Source organism: Monodelphis domestica, chromosome 2, assembly GCF_027887165.1.
Source record: "Monodelphis domestica isolate mMonDom1 chromosome 2, mMonDom1.pri, whole genome shotgun sequence".
NCBI classification, from domain to species: domain Eukaryota; kingdom Metazoa; phylum Chordata; class Mammalia; order Didelphimorphia; family Didelphidae; genus Monodelphis; species Monodelphis domestica.
In genome coordinates, this window is record NC_077228.1 from 43819205 (window position 1) to 43839017 (window position 19813).

Below are 19813 nucleotides of genomic sequence, written 5' to 3' on the forward strand. Positions count from 1 at the left end.
AGGAAGATTATTTCCCAATTTGTTGCTTCCCTTCTAACTTTGGTTGCATTGTTTTTATTTCTACAAAACCTTTTTAATTTGATGTAGTCAAAATTATTTATTTTGCATTTTGTGATTTTTTTTCTAGCTCTTGCTTGGTTTTAAAGTCTTTCCTTTCCCAAAGATCTGACATGTATACTATTCTGTGTTCACCTAATTTGCTTATAGTTTCCTTTTTTATATTCAAGTCATTCACCCATTCTGAGTTTTTCTTGGTGTAGGGTGTGAGATGTTGATCCAAACCTAATCTCTCCCATATTGTCTTCCAATTTTCCCAGCAGTTTTTATCAAATAGTGGGTTTTGGTTCCAAAAGCTAGGATCTTTGGGCTTGTCTTGCTGAGGCCACTTACCCCTAGTCTATTCCACTGATCCTCCTTTCTGTCTCTTAGCCAGTACCATATTGTTTTGATGACCACTGCTTTATAGTATAGTTTGAGATCTGGGACTGCAAGTCTTCCTCCCTTCGCATTTTTTTCATTATTTCCCTGGATATCCTTGATCTTTTGTTCTTCCAAATGAACTTTTATTTTTTTTCTAATTCAGTAAAAAAGTTTTTTGGTAGTTCAATGGGTATGGCACTAAATAAATAAATTAATTTAGGTAGGATGGTCATTTTTATTATGTTAGCTCATCCTACCCATGAGCAGTCGATGTTTTTCCAATTCTTTAGATCTAGTTTTAATTGTGTGGAGAGTGTTTTTTAGTTGTGTTCATATAGTTCTTATGTTTGTCTCAGCAGATAGACTCCTAAGTATTTTATATTGTCTAGGGTGATTTTAAATGGATTTTCTCTCTCTAATTCTCACTGCTGAAATGGGTTGGAGATATATAGAAATGCTGATGACTTATATGGGTTTATTTTGTATCCTGCAACTTTGCTAAAGTTGTTGACTATTTTGACTAGCTTTTTCGTTGATTCCCTGGGGTTCTTTAACTAAACCATCATATCATCCACGAAGAGTGATAGCTTGGTCTCCTCATTGCCAATTTTAATACCTTCAATTTCTTTTCTCTGATTGCTATTGCTAGTGTTTCTAGTACAATGTAAAATAATACAGGTGATAATGGGCATCCTTGTTGCACTCCTTGTGAATTTTAAAAGTCTCCATCTTGGTCTAGCACCCAAAAATTGTGCACACCCACCTACACGGGCATGCGCTAGTCAATGACTAATCAGAAATAATTAACTGCCCACCTGGGCTGTCCTAAGCCAAGCTAGAGCCAACCATTGGATTTGTGAGACACAGGAAGTGAGGTAGGGAACAGCCTCTGGAATTCGCGGAACTTCCTGTGGAGAGAGCTAGAGGGGAGTGGGTGTTAGGAGCTTGGAGAGAGAGGACGCCCGCAGACAGCTTTCCTTCAGATCGGTCACGTGAGTTAAGGACTGATTCTTCCACCTGGGCCTTTGGGCCTAAAACTCCCCCTGCCTTGGTCAGAGGTTGAGTAGCCTCTTTCCCTTTTCTCTTCTCTCCTTCTCTCCCTAACCTTTTCCCTACTCCCAGTGTGATTAAACCTTCATAAACCTCATTCTGACTTGAGTGTTTCATTTTAGGAATTTCATAAGTAAATTCCTTGGCGGCCATTGTTAAATATTATATAAATCTTGTAGCCACATTTGTAACCATTACTATATTATAACCTTCTCCCAGAGACCTAAATTTCCCCATTACAGTTTTGGCGACCACGAAGGGAAAAAGAACCTTATCAGTCTTCTGATCTCCTTACTATCACCTGGGAGAAATCCCACCCCGGCTACCCCCTCTGGCTCTTGGCCCTGCCTTAGTGCTTGGAAGGTTTCTAGAACCTCAATAAATTTCCTGAATTTTCTTGCCTTTTCAACCCACTTATTGCTCACTCCCTCAGTCCTGTTACCAAATACCTTGGCTTAAAGACACAGCTGCCAGAACAGGTGAGTATAAAACACCTTTTCTCTTTTCCCTTTACCCCTTAAGTTAAATTGGGGTCAACAGGATTTTTTTCCTTCTCCTCTTTGTCTCTCATTTCCATCTCCTTTTACTTTAAGGAGGTGGCTCAGTAGAGAGAGGCAGGCCAGGCTTACCTAATCAACTAAGCAAGGAGGAACCTCAGGAGAAGGAGCTCTTAGGAGCTCCTAGCCCGCAAAAAACAGCTGAATACAGCTAGGGAGCTAACTTAAAACCCATTTTTTTTTCTGTTTCCTGGCCTTTCTAGTCTTAAAAATTTAAGTGGGCTTTGCTCAAGGAAGATAGCACATGGTCATAGCGGCTTTAGCCTGAGGGCCAAAGAAGATTGCTGGGACCCACCCACATACACTTTGTAAAGAAGGAGAATTTACAATACAATAGGCCCTTAGCCTGTATAGGGTTGTAGACTCAGAGCCACCTATTGTAAAAAGAAAAAGCCTGTGGAAAGTTTGCTGCTTTGCCCTGCTCCCCACTTGCTTTGTGAAATTACAAAATATACATATAAAAATGAGTACTATATCCTTTGACAATTATAAGGCAGCTGAAGAAGTAGGGGCATTGAGGAATGAAGGATACCTCCAAATTTTTATATTAATAGGTACTGTCATTTTTGTACTCCTCAATACTATATTTAGAGATGAAAAAATAAAACAAATTGAGGATAAAATAAAACAAAATGAGGAGAAAATAAAACAAAATGAGGAGAAAATAAAACAAAATGAGGAGGAAATAAAGCAAAATGAGGATAAAATAGAAAATATTGAGGATAAAATAGAAAATGTTGAGGATAAAATAGAAAAAATTGAGGATACAATAGAAAAAATTGAGGATAAAATAGGAAATATTGAGAATAAAATAGAAAAAATTGAGGATAAAATAGGAAATATTGAGAATAAAGTAGGAAATATTGAGGATAAAATGGGAAATATGGAAGATAAAATAGGAAAAATTGAGGATAAAATGCAAGCCCAATTAGAAGATCTAAAAAGTTTCTTACAGGATCAATTGACAAACAACCACTCTACCAGAAATAGACCTGTTTCTGAACCTTTGAATGAGGAAATTTCCTTCCCTGAAATAGAGATGGAAAATACCTTTCCTATAGCCAAGTTAACAGACTGCTTCTCTCGTGTAGTGCAAATCTTGTCTGAATTTAATCCCCAAAACCCTTCCCCGGCAATCCCAGATTCTCATGTTCCTTCTCCTACAGAAAACCAAATTCCAATGCAAGAGAGATCTTGTCCCCCTAGAAAAACCTGTCCTTGTCAAACTGACCCACAGGTGCAAAATCCAACTAGAGGCCTGTTTCCTCTAAGAGAAGTACCTGAAATAGGACGAAATGGGGATGTGGTGACTTTAAGACATAGGATACCGTTTACTCCCCAAGAAATAAATGAATTTACACGAAATATTCCCACATATGAACAAGATCCTTTTCTAGTAACAAAAAAGATGGGAGACATATTTTTTCAGTATAATCCGTCTTACAAGGACGTTGAGAGCTTACTCCAGGCTTTTTTAAGTGAACGTGAAAAAAATAAAATAATTGCTCATGTCAACAAAACCAGGGGGCGTAATGCAGCACATTGGCCATCTCAGGATCCCGAATGGGACTATAACAATCCTGAGGATTATCTACAACTATACCGTTGTAGAGAGGCCATCCTCACGTCCATGAAGGAATGTGCGGACAGTACAGATAAGTGGATGGAACTGGAAAAAATTAAGCAAAAGGAAAATGAAACACCCTCCAGATTTATGGACAGAATTATCGAGTTTGGGGACAGATACTTAGATTGGGACTTAACTAAAGAGAGTAGTATAAGACAAGCTAGAAGAATCTTTGTAAACAATTCTTGCAAAGCAATTAAAAATTATTTCAAAACACAATGCCCAAGATGGTCAGATATGGACCTTGAAGAATTGCGAAAAACAGCTATATATGTTTTAAAGGGAAACGAAGAAAAGGAGAAAGAAAATGATGATGACATGGAGGAAATGAAGAAAAAAATGAGATATTTAATAGATAGGATAACTAAATTAGAAAGTGGGCAGGGTAATGAACCAACGACAATTGCCCCTCTCCAGAAATCCAATTATCAATCCATTACTTGCCACTTCTGTGAGAAGAAGGGCCACAAAATGATGGAATGTAGAACCTTTCTTAAGATGTTTGGAAGGAATACACAGTTTAATAATAGTTTTAGAAATAATAACTATAATGAATATAGAAATAAGAACTTTAGAAACCAGAATTATAGAAATAGGAATTGGGAAATTAATGACAATGCTCAAATTGAAGAAAATTTTAATGATAATACTCAACAATATATGAGAAATGGCGCTCGTCCAAAAATTACTCGAGGTACTAATGACTCTCAGAGAGGTGCCCTTCAGGGGGGTGCCCAAGGAATATCCCAAACACAATGATGGTGCCCGGGGGGGGCTAGGGCACAGGAATCAGAGGATACAACCTTTGATTTCCCGGACCCTGATGTCCTACTACCCGTTGTCCCTATCCACTGCCCTCCCCATACTAATGAACCCCATGTTACCTTAAAGGTGGGTAACACCTATTATGATTGTCTATTAGACACCGGAGCTTCCTGGTCTGTATTGAAGAGAAAACCTGATTTACAATGTTATTCTATTGGCTCAGAGAATGTAATGGGAGTATCAGGAATAACCCAAAGAGTTAAAAGACTTCCTCCTAGAATGGTGTCTGTAGGACCCCTAGAGGTACAACACTCTTTCCTTTTGATGCCTGACTCCCCTTTAAATTTGCTGGGGAGGGACCTTCTATGCAAACTCAGAGCCACAATAACCTGCTCCCCAGATGGCTCATTATCATTAGAAGTACCAGAGGAATCTTTAAAATTACTCCCTGTACTTCTCTCGGAAAACCAGGACGCAAAAGAGCCTTCCATTTTCGAAATACCTAAAGATATACCTGAGTCTCTTTGGGCCACATCTTCTTCTGATGTAGGCTTGCTTAAATCTGCTGTTCCTGTGCAGATAAAAACTAAATCTAGCCCACCTCCTTCTATCCCTCAGTATCCCCTCTCAAAGGAGGCAATTGAGGGTATTACACCAGTTATTAACTCATTAATAGAACAGGGAATAATAATCCCTTGCAAATCTGAATACAACACGCCCATCCTACCAATTAAAAAACCAAAAAAAGGGCCCGATGGCAAGCACATCTATAGATTTATACAGGATCTAAGGGCAGTAAATAATCACGTTATAAAGAGACACTCCGTAGTTTCTAACATACATACTATTATTTCATCTATTCCTAGCACAGCTACATACTTTACAGTAGTAGACTTGTGTTCAGCCTTTTTTTCAATACCAATACATGAAAACTCCAGACATATTTTTGCTTTCACCTGGAAGGGCTCACAATATACCTGGTGTCGGCTGCCACAGGGTTATGTCGAAAGTCCGAGCTTATTTGAGCAAATTTTGAGCCAAGACACAGACAATATAACATTTAAAAATAGCAAATTAATCAAATATGTAGATGATCTACTCTTGGCTTCAACAGATGCAAAAACATGTCAAGAAGATAGCAAACACCTTCTTTTGGAATTGCACAAAAGAGGTCATAAGATCTCGAAGGACAAAGTTCAGTGGTGTCTCCCCAAAGTAGAATATTTGGGGTTCATTCTGACAGCTGGTGCCCGCTCTATTTCTCCCAAGCGAATTGAGAATATTCAAAAATTGAGTGCTCCTACCACTAAAAAACAGTTAAGAGCAATTCTGGGAGCAACAGGGTTTTGCAGACAATGGATTCCTTGTTATGGGGAAATTACTAAACCTCTTATAGCACTAACAAGGGATGTAGTCCCTGAACCCCTCAAATTAGAGCCTGAACACCTGTCAGCTCTATCAGAGCTAAAAAAGGCTATCTTATCTGCCCCTGCTCTAGGCATCCCAAATTACAACAAGCCATTTACTTTATATGTACATGAGAGAAGAGGAGTAGCCTCAGGCGTTTTAACTCAGACTTTGGGACCTTCTCAGCGCCCAATTGCCTATTATTCTGCCCAATTAGACCCAGTAGCAGCAGGAGCACCACCATGCCTTAGAGGAGTAGCTGCTACAGCCTTACTAGTAACAAAAACCGTTGATTTAGTATTGGGATGTCCATTAACAATAATGTGCCCACATGAGATTGAAGCATTATTGGTAAAACATAGAACACAGGCATTCTCGGATCAGAGAATTACAAGGTATGAAATAACCTTATTAAATAGTGAAAATATTACCTTGAAACGCTGTTCAACTCTTAACCCTGCCACCTTGCTTCCAGATTTACCTACTTCAGGAGAACCACTACATAACTGTGAAACATTAGTGTCCATGGCAGAAAAGCCTCGAGATAATCTCTTGGACACTCCCTTAGACAATGCAGATCTGATTTTATTTACCGATGGTTCCTCTTTTATGAGGGATGGCATACGTTACACTGGAGCTGCCGTAGTCTCAGAATTTGCCACTGAATGGTCAGCTTCACTACCTTCTAACATTAGCGCTCAAGGAGCAGAGCTCACAGCTCTGAAACATGCCTGTATAATTGCCAAGGATAAAAAGGCAACAATTTATACGGATTCTAGATATGCTTTTGGCATTTGTCACTCAGTCGGGATGCTATGGCTCCAGAGAGGATTTTTAACCTCAGCTGGAAAATCCATAGCTAATGCAGAAATTATTAATGAAGTTCTTTCTGCTCTCAAACTGCCTAAAGCCCTAGCTGTAGTTCATTGCTCTGCCCATACAGGAGGCTCAGACCCTGTCTCTAGAGGAAATGACCGAGCAGATGCCGCTGCAAAACTAGCAGCCATAGAAGGACCTGGATTAATTTTAACATTAACAACCACTGATAATTTAAATTTATCACTCTCCTATAATGAAAAGGAAGTGGAAAAATGGAAACAAAAATTTAAAGCAAAACAAATTAATGGAGTATGGGTGTCATCTGAAGGAAAACCCCTGCTCCCTAGAAGTTTCTATAACCAAATTTGCCAATCTATTCATAAAAATGGTCACTTTGGTACCCAGGGCATCGTGGACTCTGTTAAGAGAGTATGGATAGCCCCTGGCATAACTACCATAGCCTCTAAAGTGTGTTCATCCTGCTCTACCTGCCAGGCATATAACCAACATGCCTTTCGTGGTAAAGCCTTTGGTGGACGTCCTCTGGCTTACACACCTTTTGAGCACCTGCAGATAGATTTTATAACGATGCCAAAGGCTGGACAATATAAATTTTGTTTGGTCATAGTAGACCAACTGACCAGATGGCCGGAAGCATTTCCTACAGCCCGAGCCACAGCAGCTTTTGTTGCTAAGGTGCTTTTAAAAGAAATTATTCCTCGCTTTGGCCTACCAGCACGTATTGACTCTGATAGAGGGAGTCATTTTACCGATTCTGTCTTAAACCAGATATATTCTTGCTTGGGGATAACTCCCAAATTCCATGTTCCATATCATCCCCAGAGTTCAGGCCAAGTTGAGAGGATGAACAAAGAACTTAAAACTATGATTGGAAAATTATGCACTGAGACCCATTTAAAATGGCCTGAAATTCTCCCTTTGGCCCTATTTTATCTTAGAAGCAGGCCTAGAGGAGACTTACATATTTCACCATTTGAGATGCTTTTTGGACATCCGCCTATACAGGCTAAGCCTTTCTCCCCGGCTTATACATCGTTATTAGGGGGAGATACTACTATTGCTTCCTATATACAGGAATTACAGCACAAACTGCGTGAGCTACATGAATCCGGAGCTGCAGTACAAGCTGGACCACTAGACTTCTCACTTCACGACCTGAACCCAGGAGACAACGTGTATATAAAGAATTTCAAGCGTACTGGAGCAACTGAACCTTCATGGGAAGGACCATTCCAAATATTGTTAACTACTCCAACATCTATAAAGGTTGGAGAAAAGGACTCTTGGATTCACTGTTCTCATGTAAAGAGAGCATCTTCTGTTGAGACTGATTGACTGTATCCTATACATGCATTGGAGATAACTATACATTGACAAGTGGAACTGTTTTATTCTGCTTTTGACACATTGAATTCCTAAATTTAATTTTTTTCCTTTTTTCCTTTTTTTTTCTCTTTTCCTTATTTTATTATTATTATTATTTTTACATTATTTTATTTTTTTCCCTTTTTCTCATTTCTATGTACTTTAGGTACATATGATCAATATTAATTTTTATTCTACAATATTAGTTTAAATATATATACTTGTTGTTATTATTAATACACACCCAAACAGCTTTAGACTATGGGAACCTGCCATTTATTGATAATTGTTGTGGGACTATGATTAATGTTTGTGTCTGATTCTAGATATGAGATCAAACAAGGAGCACAGATATAACCTGGATAATGCCAAAAGAGCTCACAGGTCTAAAAATCAAAAGACCAATCCAGGTAGGATTAATGCATTTCTAAGCCAATACTAAGGACTTGAACCTAGTGTGAGACTCGGGGTTGCGACACTTGACAGACGTTAAGATGTAGGCCTTCCCTGTATCCACACTCTTCGTGAAAATACCTACAGACAAGTACCTAAGGTTGGCTACCATCCTGGCTCCATCCATCCCTGAGAACGAAGGTAAAAATCAGACGAGGGAATGACACTTCCCTAGATATAAAATAAGAATCTGGTCCTTTTTTTTTCTCTCCTATAGTATGGCAACTTCCTGTAGCCTTGGCTGCAAATGGGGAAGTAAAATATACTGCATTCTGTCCTACAGACTTGTGGGATTAGAAATTACTTAACTGGACCCTAATACAGAGGCCTGTAAAAAAAAAAAAATTTTTTTTTTATTCTTGCTTTCTCAAATTTTGTATACATAGATTTTTTGATTTTGATACTGATTTTGAATTCTTCTTTAATATAGATATGCATATATAAAGGGTTTATATTTTTTCCCTTAATTTTTTCCCTTTTTTTCTTCTTCTGATTTTGAATTTTTATTTTATTTTCATTTTGTTTTGTTTTTCTTTTGAATTAACTCACACACCCCCACAACTAAAACTTGAATCCTCAGCTGGACTCAGTGTTTTTTCAACACTTTCTTCAGGGGGGATTGTATTTCATCAATTCCAAGATTTAAATTTTGTTCGAGAGAGAAATCTCCAGAGAAGAAGCTTGCTAACTAACTGAATCCAGAGAATGAACTGTTTGCAGAAAGATATCTAAACCTTTTCACTACAGGAAGATCCAGAATGAACCTTGGGGTGTGGTTGATTGAACATTCTTTGAATGTACACTCTTATGCCAAAGGGGACTGCCCCCTAATTGGCTTTTGTCAATGCGCCCAGCAAAACATTGGTTTGCTGTCTTTCTCTCTCCTCTATTTCCCCATATTTACAACTATTATAATTTTCCTCTTAGTGGGTAAAAAAATTTTTGTATACACATATAGTTAGAAATTTTTGGGGTGCAATATGCTTATGTTTAGTGATCAATTGGGGAGACTAGTCTCCCAATCATCATCAGGGGGGATTGTGAATTTTAAAAGTCTCCATCTTGGTCTAGCACCCAAAAATTGTGCACACCCACCTACACGGGCATGCGCTAGTCAATGACTAATCAGAAATAATTAACTGCCCACCTGGGCTGTCCTAAGCCAAGCTAGAGCCAACCATTGGATTTGTGAGACACAGGAAGTGAGGTAGGGAACAGCCTCTGGAATTCGCGGAACTTCCTGTGGAGAGAGCTAGAGGGGAGTGGGTGTTAGGAGCTTGGAGAGAGAGGACGCCCGCAGACAGCTTTCCTTCAGATCGGTCACGTGAGTTAAGGACTGATTCTTCCACCTGGGCCTTTGGGCCTAAAACTCCCCCTGCCTTGGTCAGAGGTTGAGTAGCCTCTTTCCCTTTTCTCTTCTCTCCTTCTCTCCCTAACCTTTTCCCTACTCCCAGTGTGATTAAACCTTCATAAACCTCATTCTGACTTGAGTGTTTCATTTTAGGAATTTCATAAGTAAATTCCTTGGCGGCCATTGTTAAATATTATATAAATCTTGTAGCCACATTTGTAACCATTACTATATTATAACCTTCTCCCAGAGACCTAAATTTCCCCATTACATCCTGATATTATTGGGAAGACTTCTAGTTTGTCCCCATTGTAGGTGATGTTTGCTGATGGTTTTAGATAGATACTGTTTATTATTTCTAGGAACATTCCTTCTATTTCTATGCTTTCTGGTGTTTTTAATAGGAAAGTGTTGTATTTTGTCAAAGACTTTTTCTGCATCTATTGAAATAATCATGTGATTTTTGTTGGTTTGCTTGTTAATATGGTCAATTATGTGAATGGTTTTCCTAATATTGAACCATCCTTGCATTCCTGGTATGAATCCTACCTGGTCACAGTGAATTACCCTCGTGATGACTTGCTGGAGTCTTTTTGCTAGTATCCTGTTTAAGATTTTTGCATCTATGTTCATTAAGGAGATTGGTCTATAGTTTTCTTTCTCTTTTTTTATCTGCCTGACTTTGGAATTAGTACCATATTTGTGTCCTAAAAGGAATTTGGTAGAACTCCTTCTTTGCTTATTCTGTCAAATAGTTTGTATAATATTGGAATTAGTTGTTCTTTGAATGTTTTATAGAATTCATTTGTGAAACCATTTGGACCTGGGCATTTTTTCTTAGAGAGTTCTTTGATGGCTTGTTCATTTTCTTTTTCTGATATGGTGTAGTTCAGGTAATCTATTTCTTCCTCTGTTAGTCCAGGCAATTCATATTTTTGTAAATATGCATTCATATCACCTAGATTGCCATATTGCCGTATAATTGGGCATAATAGTTTTTAATGATTGCCTTAATTTCCTCTTCATTAGAGGTGAGGCCTCCCTTTTCATCTTGGATAGTATCAATTTGGTTTTCTTCTTTCCTTTTTTTAATTAGATTGACCAGTACTTTGTCTTTTTTATTTGTTTTTTCAAAGTACCAGCTTCTAGTCTTATTTATTAAATCAATAGTTCTTTGACTTTCAATTTTATTAATTTCTCCTTTGATGTTTAGGATCTTTAATTTTGTCTTCATCTCAGGATTTTTAATTTGTTCACTTTCTAGTTTTTTTATTTTGCATGACCAACTCATTGACTTCTTCCCTCTTTGGTTTGTTGATATCTGCAATCAGGAATATAAATTTTCTGCTGAGTACTGCTTTGACTGCATCCTATATCCCTCATTGTCATTCTCTTCAATGAAAGGATTAGTTGTTTCTATGATTTATTCTTTAACCAACCAATTTTGGAGAATCATATTATTTAATTTTCAATTAATTTTTATTTGCCTCTCCATGTACCTCTACTAATAATACTTTTTATTGCATTTTGATTTGAAGAGGTTGCATTTGTTATTTCTGTTTTTTTTTCATTTGTTTGCAATGTTTTTATGCCCTATTACATGGTTAATTTTTGTGAATGTACCATGTGCTGCTAAAAAGAAGGTGTATTCCTTTTTGTCCTGTAGCTGTCCTGCAGCTGCAAGATATTCTTGCAAGGATTGAGCACCTGAAAGGGAAGCTGGGAACTGAGGTAATATGGGTGAAATGGTTAAAGATTAAGGTAGTAAGGACATAGAGAGAGAAAAGAGACACAGACACAGTATTCTTTAGCTTCACGTTCAAGCTCGTTAGCCCAATAATGAGGGAGTGAGTGACTGACCCCAATTGAGGGAGCTGATCTGTTTATTAAGGGTAGTTGCACAAGGAGGGGGTGACAGGGTGTCCATCCCCCATTCAGTACATCAAAAGTTTTAACAGTTTAATGATAAATCCAAAAGAATGGATAACACAGTAGGTCACCAGGTATCTGGGCCAGGACTCTTCTTCTCAGAAATCTGGCACCAGTCCTATCTTTGGAATGCATGTGTGGATCTTTGATATTCCAGAGGACCCTGAAACCTGTCTGTGAGCTTATATACAAGAGATAACAGCACAGGTTTGGCTTTTAAGGTCAACCAAATTTAACCCCTTCCAAATTGAAGGATTCAGAAATGAATCATGTGAAATACTAGAAATATGTCTAGAAGTCTGGTCCATGAGCACTTTGCTCATTGGAGTCAGCTTTTGAATACATCTTTAATACTTTCATGATTCATTCATACCTGGAACCCTTCATATCCCTATTTATTTTTTCTCCATATATCTATTAGCTCTAATTTATCTAGCATTTCATTCACTTCTCTTACCTCTTTCTTATTTATTTTTTGGTTTGACTTATCTAGCTCTAATATAGAGGAAGTTTCAGGTCCCCCATGAGTATAGTTTTACTATCTATTTCTTCCTTTAGCTCCAATATTTTCTCCTTTGAAAATCTGGATGGTATACCATTTGGTGCATGTTGAGTATTGCTATTTCTTCATTGTCTATACAGCCTTTTATCAGGATGCAATTACCTTCCCTATCTCTTGTAATCAGATCTGCTTTTACTTTGGCTTTATTAGATATTGTGATTGCAACTCCTGCCTTCTTTTTCTCAGTTGATGTCCAATACATTTTGCTCCAGCCTCTTACCTTTACTCTATATGTGTCTACCTGCCTCATGTATGTTTCTTGTAAACAACATATAGTAGAATGTTGCTTTCTAATCCCTCTGATATCTGCTTCCATTTTATGGGTGAGTTCATCTCATTCACATTCAGAGTTATGATTGTCACTTATGTATTCCCCATCATTTTAATTTCCTCCCCTAGTCTTGCCCTTTCTTCTTTCACTATTTCTTTCTACATCAGTGTTATGCTTTTAATCAGTCTCCCTAATCCTCACCCTTATTTTACTTTCCTTGCCACTCCCTCCTTTCTTATTTCCCTCTTTATTTTTCTTTAAGGTCTATTAAATTACCTCCTCCCTCTTTTTCCCTCCCTTTTGGTACTCCTTGTCCCTCTCCCCCACTTGATTTTTCCCTCTCAACTTCCCAGTAGGGTAAGATAGAATTCTATACTTCAGTGGATCTAGGTGCTCTTCCCTCTCAGAACTGATTACACTGAGAGTAAGATTTAAGTATTGCCACTCTCTTCTTCTCCTTCTTTTAATAGTATTCTTCCCCTCCCCCCCATGCACCTCTTTATGTGATATAAATTATCCTATTTTTCTTCTTCCTTCAAGTTTCTCTTGGTGTCATCTTCTATTCCCACCCACTCCTTTTTTTTTTTTACATATAACCTTAAACCACTTAGTACCCCAACTTCTGGTTTTGAATAATTATTTTATCTACTATTAGAGTGAAAATAGTTTTTGAGAGTTATAAATACCCTTTTTTCCATATAGGAGTATAAGCAATTTCACCTTATTGAAGTCCTTAAAAAATAATTTTTCCCCCTGTTTTTTGTTTACCTTTTCACATTTCTCTAAAATTTCGATTTGGACATCAAATTTTCCATTTAGTTCTGGTCTTTTCTTTAGGAATACTTAGAAATCCTCTATTTTGTTAAATACCCTGGAAGTGTGTAGTCATTACTTGACAGAGAGAATACCCCAAGACCTGAGAGAAGAACAGCTCTAATCGGTAAAGAACTGGCGCGATATAATATTGACATCGCAGCCTTAAGCGAAACACACTTACCAGAAGAGGGATCACGATACACCTTCTTCTGGAAAGGCAGAGCCTCAAATGAAGACAGAATCCACAATGTTGGCCTGGCCATCAAGACCAGTTTGCTCAAGCAGCTGCCAGACTTGCCTGTGGGCATCAGCGAGAGGCTCATGAAGATCCGTTTGCCTCTCAGCAAAGACTGGTATGCCACAATCATCAGCTCATATGCCCCTACACTGACCAGCACAGAGGAGACCATCGAGCAGTTCTACTCTGACCTGAGTGCTGTCCTGCACTCAGTGCCCACAAATGACAAGCTGATACTACTGGGAGACTTCAAAGCCCACGTTGGACAGGACCATGAAAGATGGAAAGGAGTACTCGGCAAACACGGCGTGGGCAAAATGAACAACAACAGCCTACTGCTACTCAGCAAATGCTCAGAGTTCGAACTCACCATCACAAACACTGTGTTCAGAATGGCAAACAAATATAAAACAACGTGGATGCACCGAAGATCAAAACAGTGGCATCTCATTGACTACATCATTGTACGCCGGCGAGACATCCAAGATGTAAAGATCACCAGAGCCATGAGAGGAGCTGAATGCTGGACAGACCACCGATTGGTTAGAGCGACTCTTCAAATGCGCATTGTGCCTCACTATCCAAAACGTGCCCAGACAGTTCGCGCATTTTACAACATGAGTCGTCTTAGAGATCCATCTTATTTGCAAACATTCCAGTCCTGCCTGGACGACAAGCTGTCTGCCAAGGGACCACTCACTGGAAACTCAACCGAGAAGTGGAACCAGTTCAGAGACGCAGTGAAGGAAACATCAAAGGCAGTCCTAGGCCCAAAACAACGCAACCCCCCAGGACTGGTTCGACGAGAACAATGCTGCTATTGAAGACCTATTGAGCAAGAAGAACAAAGCCTTTATGGAGTGGCAAAATAACCCAAACTCTGCTCCTAAAAAGGACAGATTCAAGTCTCTCCAAGCCACAGCACAGTGTGAGATCAGGAAGATGCAAGACCGATGGTGGGAAAAAAAGGCAGAAGAAATCCAGCGGTTTGCTGATACGAAAAACTACAAACAATTTTTCAGTGCCCTCAAGACTGTCTATGGGCCATTAAAACCCACCACCACTCCCTTGCTATCCTCTGACTGTGACACTCTCATAAAAGATAAAAAAGGCATCAGCAACAGGTGGAAAGAACACTTCAGTCAGCTTCTCAACCGACCCTCTTCAGTCGACCAAAGCGCCCTTGACCAGATCCCCCCAAACCGCACCATTGAACAACTTAATGTCCCTCCTTCAATAGAGGAAGTCCAAAAAACCATTAAACAAATGAGTACAGGCAAGGCACCCGGTAAAGACGGGATCCCAACCAAGGTGTACAAGGCCTTAAATGGAAAGGCGCTCCAGGCATTCCACTTAGTGCTGACCAGCATATGGGAAGAGGAAGACATGCCCCCAGAACTCAGAGATGCCTCCATCGTAGCCCTATACAAGAACAAAGGATCATGAGCAGCCTGTGACAACTACAGAGGCATCTCACTACTTTCCACTGCCGGTAAGATCCTCGCCTGTGTTATACTCAACAGACTCCTGTCATCTATTTCAGAGCAGAACCTGCCTGAATCACAACGTGGCTTCCGACCAGATCGCAGCACCATCGACATGGTCTTCACGGTGAGGCAAATGCAGGAAAAATGCCTTGAGCAGAACCTAAGTCTCTACATTGTCTTGACATAGACCTGACAAAGGCGTTCGACACAGTGAACAGGGACGCATTGTGGGTGATCCTCAGCAAGCTCGGTTGCCCAGCAAAATCTGTTAAACTGATCCAGCTCTTTCCTGTCGACATGACAGGGGAAGTCCTATCTGGTGGAGAGACTTCCGATCGCTTCAACATCTCCAATGGTGTGAAACAAGGCTGTGTCCTCGCTCCGGTACTATTCAACCTATTTTTCACCCAAGTATTAAGACATGCTGTGATGGATCTAGACATGGGCATCTACATCAAATACCAACTGGATGGCTCAGTATTTGACCTTCGCCGCCTGACTGCAAAAACAAAGACAACAGAGAGACTCATCCTGGAAGCTCTCTTCGCAGATGACTGTGCTCTCATGGCCCACCAAGAAAATCATCTCCAAACCATTGTGGACAGGTTCTCCACCACAACAAAACTGTTTGGCCTGACTATCAGCCTCAGCAAAACAGAGGTGCTGTTCCAAGCCGCACCAGGGCGGCCAACAAACCAGCCGTGCTTTACAATCGATGGCATGCAGCTTTCTAAGGTCAACACTTTCAAGTACCTGGGCAGCACCATCGCCAACGACAGGTCCCTAGACCACGAGATTAATGCCAGGATCCAAAAGGCCAGCCAGGCACTTGGGCGGCTGTGCTGCAAAGTCCTCCAACACAGAGGTGTAAGCACTGCGACGAAGCTCAAAGTGTACAACGCAGTGGTCCTCAGCTCACTCCTGTACGGTTGCGAGACATGGACACTGTACTGGAAGCACATGAAACAGCTGGAGCAATTCCACCAACGTTCCCTCCGGTCAATCATGAGGATCCGATGGCAGGATCGAATCACCAATCAGGAAGTCCTCGACAGAGCCAACTCCACCAGCATCGAAGTCATGGTCCTCAAAACCCAGCTACGATGGTCTGGACACGTCATCCACCTGGACCCACAGCGAATACCAAGACAGGTATTCAATGGTGAACTGTCAGCTGGACTCAGGAAACAAGGCCGACCAAAGAAAAGATTCAAGGATCAGCTAAAGTCCAACTTGAAGTGGGCTGGCATTACACCAAAACAACTAGAACTCTCTGCCTCTGTCAGAAGCAGCTGGCAAACCCACATTCACCAGGCCGCCACCACCTTTGAAGATGAGCGACGTCGACGTCTTGCTGCTGCACGTGAACGCCGACACCAGGCCACAGCCGCACCTCCCGTAACAACTGGCGTCCCATGCCCCGTGTGCCACAAACTTTGCGCCTCAGCCTTTGGACTTCAAAGCCACATGAGGGTACACCGTAGATGAAACTGCACAAAGACAATAGTCATACTCGATCACCGAGAGACTACCACTAGTACTACTACTATGTAGTCATTTTTATGGGTAAGGTAATCTTTGGTTGTAGACCCAATTCTCTTGTCCTTCTGAATATCATATTCCAAGCCTTAAGGTCCTTTAGTGTCAAGGCTGCCAGATCCTGTGTAATCCTGATTGGTGTTGCATGGTGAATTCTATTTTTGTTTCATTCTTTAGTCCAAATATCTGAGCAGTTTTCATTCATGATGAAAATGATATCTTTATGGTCAAGGTTTTCAGGTTGTCTAATGATTCTTAATTCTTTCTCTTTGATCTATTTCCTGGGTCATTTGTTTTTGATAGCAGATGTCTTACATTTTCTAGCTTTTTTTTCTCACTCTTTTGGTTTTATTCTGTTATTTCTTGTTTCCTTGACTCTGTAATCTCATTTTCATGTTTTAATTTTCAATGAGGTTTTTACTAGAGCTTATATCAAAAGACTAAAAAAAGCAACTTTTTCTATTTTCTTATAAGATTTCCAAGTAGATCTTGTGGCAAATTATTGACTTTCTTTGAGGCTTTTCTTATCAGTGATGTGGATATTTTTTTTTTCCTAATGGGCTTTTGTCATGATCATCCCTAGTTCTCTAAAATTTCATTATCATTAATATTTTCTTAAGTTTGAAAAATTTTCAGTCTTACTTCCTGAATTGGGGTTTCATACCAGAGCCAGACCCTGCATTTCCAGCAGAACAAGTAAAGCCTACTTTGCTAATTATTTGTGTTGTTTGGGGCCCAATTAATGAGTGCTATGTTCAAGGACCTCAGGAATGGCTGTAGTCAGCAGACTGCACATAGATCATCACTTCAGGTCCTTGTGTGGATGCAGGTATCTTGCACTTTATGTCTATTCTATGAGCTGCTTGGGGGCAGTCTGAGAGAAATCTGTGTACTCTGGGACAGTCTGATCCAGGACCCTCTGTAATCTTTGCTTTCCCAGGCCCAGCCTTATAAGTTTTATAATCCTGGCTTGGGGTTAGTTGAACACTCTTCTTCCTGACAACTTCAGGATAAAGGCTTCCTTGTAAGAAGATTCAGGATAGAGCCGGGGTAGGGGAGTACCCATTGTTAATAGGAGTGAAAAGGATAAAGATCCAGCAAAAGAGATGGAGGAGGATCTGTAAAAGTAGAAGGAAAACCAGGAGAAAGCAATAACATGAGAACCTAGAGAAGAGTATCAAGGTCAAGAGAGTGTCAAGTTTTAGGCTGTAGAGAGGTCAAGAAGGATAACCATTGGGAAAAGGCCATTAGATTTGACTATTAGGACATAGTAACTTTGGGGGAATAAATATACCTTTGTTAACTTTGTTTTACTTGATCGATCCAACTAATTATTAGTATAAAGCAAAGCAACAAAGCAGTGCTTGCCATAGGCAGTTTTCTCTGTCACGAAAGATTTCTAACCTGGGGCCCAAATGGAATAGGGAGTCCCTAAAGATGGAGAAATCCTCCAGGCATTTTTGTTTGCAGATGATATTGTTTTGTTCCTGTCATTTCCCATAATAACTGCAGAGCTTCTACATGATTCTTTACATAATTATTCAAATTACAGAATATTCATTCAAAAATATACAATAATTCTTCTACATAATTATTTAAAAGATTTTAGCCTGTCTACATAGTAGAAAACAAGTAACTAAAGAATGCCTGTTGCCCAGACTACTTTGTGCAGATGGAAACACTGTAAGACTCATTCATCAGAATTGTTGGATGACCACACAAATGGAACTGGAAGAAGCCGTGCTATAGATTGCTTTTGAGAAATCTCATTTTTTTTGGGATCTCCATTAAGTAGAAGGTCTTCTTTTATCATTATCTGTCACATCATGATATAAGTCTGCAGTCATGGAATGCCACAATTTCCTACCATTGAAAGTTCTGGGTTATCTCATGCATAATATAGTAGGCATTTAATAGATCCCCATTGAATGATAATGGACATGAGCATGCAATCACATACTACAAGCAAAGCACACAGCAGAAAAAAGCTACCTGAAGCATGGTACCCAAAATGAGGTGCTCTAGACTTCAAATATAAGAAAGGAGTGACACATGGATTGCTTCTTGCTCTAGTAGACCAAGAGTCTAGAGAACTAGTTGTGGGGAAACATGCATGAAAGACACACTGTGAGAAAGCATGGATCATTCTTGGCTGAAAACGTCAATATTGATGAGCTCAAAGACTATTCATAGTATTAGAATGCCATGCATTATTTCCTCTATCTTTTTAATGTTCTTTACTTTTGCTTATCTTAAACTTTAATCTCCAAGTGCCTTTAAAATTCCCTTTCTTCCTGCACACATTTCTTATACATATTTCTGATAAGGTTAGTTTTTCAACTTAATCTTTATAAGATTGTAAGATTTAAAGTGGGAAAGGAACTTAGTGGTCACTTTAGTCAAACCCCCTCATTTTGAAAATGAAGAAACTAAGGCTCAGAGACATGAAATTTCCTGCCCAAGGTTATACAGATAGTGAAAGAACTAGGATCTGAACTCAGTTCTTTGAATACTTCCCCTATCTGGATTCAGCTTCTTTCACTTGGGATATCTTACCTTTCTCCCTATTCCAAAGAGAAGAGAAATTAACCAAGAGTTCCTCAGAAGGATCCCCCAGCCTCTTGAAGAAACATCTTCTTAGTGATGAAGTTCTGTCATTGTGGTGATGGCCAGTGATGTCTCATTGTCTTATCTACACAGTCTTGATACTCTCCCTAATGTAGGGAATACTATTCAGTCCCTTAAACCCTAGTTTAACCCTAGTTAAACTAGTTAAACCCTAGTTCTAGCAGCCTACAAGCCAAGATGTTTCCTGAACTGCCATCTATTTTCACAAATAGGTTTTATCATATAGTTGTGCCAGAAGTAAAATGTGAAAAATGAAAGGAGATGCTAGAAATGAAGAAGGCAGACTCTGCCTTGGGACTCAGTCCCCTCTCAGGTGAGGAGACTACACTGAGCACCATTAAACATTAGTTCCCATGTAAGTCCAAGATTTAGAACTGATGACTGTTGTAGTTGGAACTGTAGTGTTGACTTTTCTGGGTCTTTGAGTAGTTCTCCCCTGAAGGAGAGGGGAAATCATGATTGTGAAAAATTCAGGTGGGGAACCATTTTTTCCACACACATCAAGGTC

The 19813-nt window shown here is 39.6% G+C and overlaps 1 protein-coding gene across 15 annotated transcripts in view; it reads left to right on the forward strand.

Moving 5' to 3' along the window:
• ODF2L (outer dense fiber of sperm tails 2 like) overlaps positions 1–19813 on the forward strand; it is a 71299-nt gene that overhangs the window by 24196 nt on the left and 27290 nt on the right. The window lies entirely within an intron of this gene.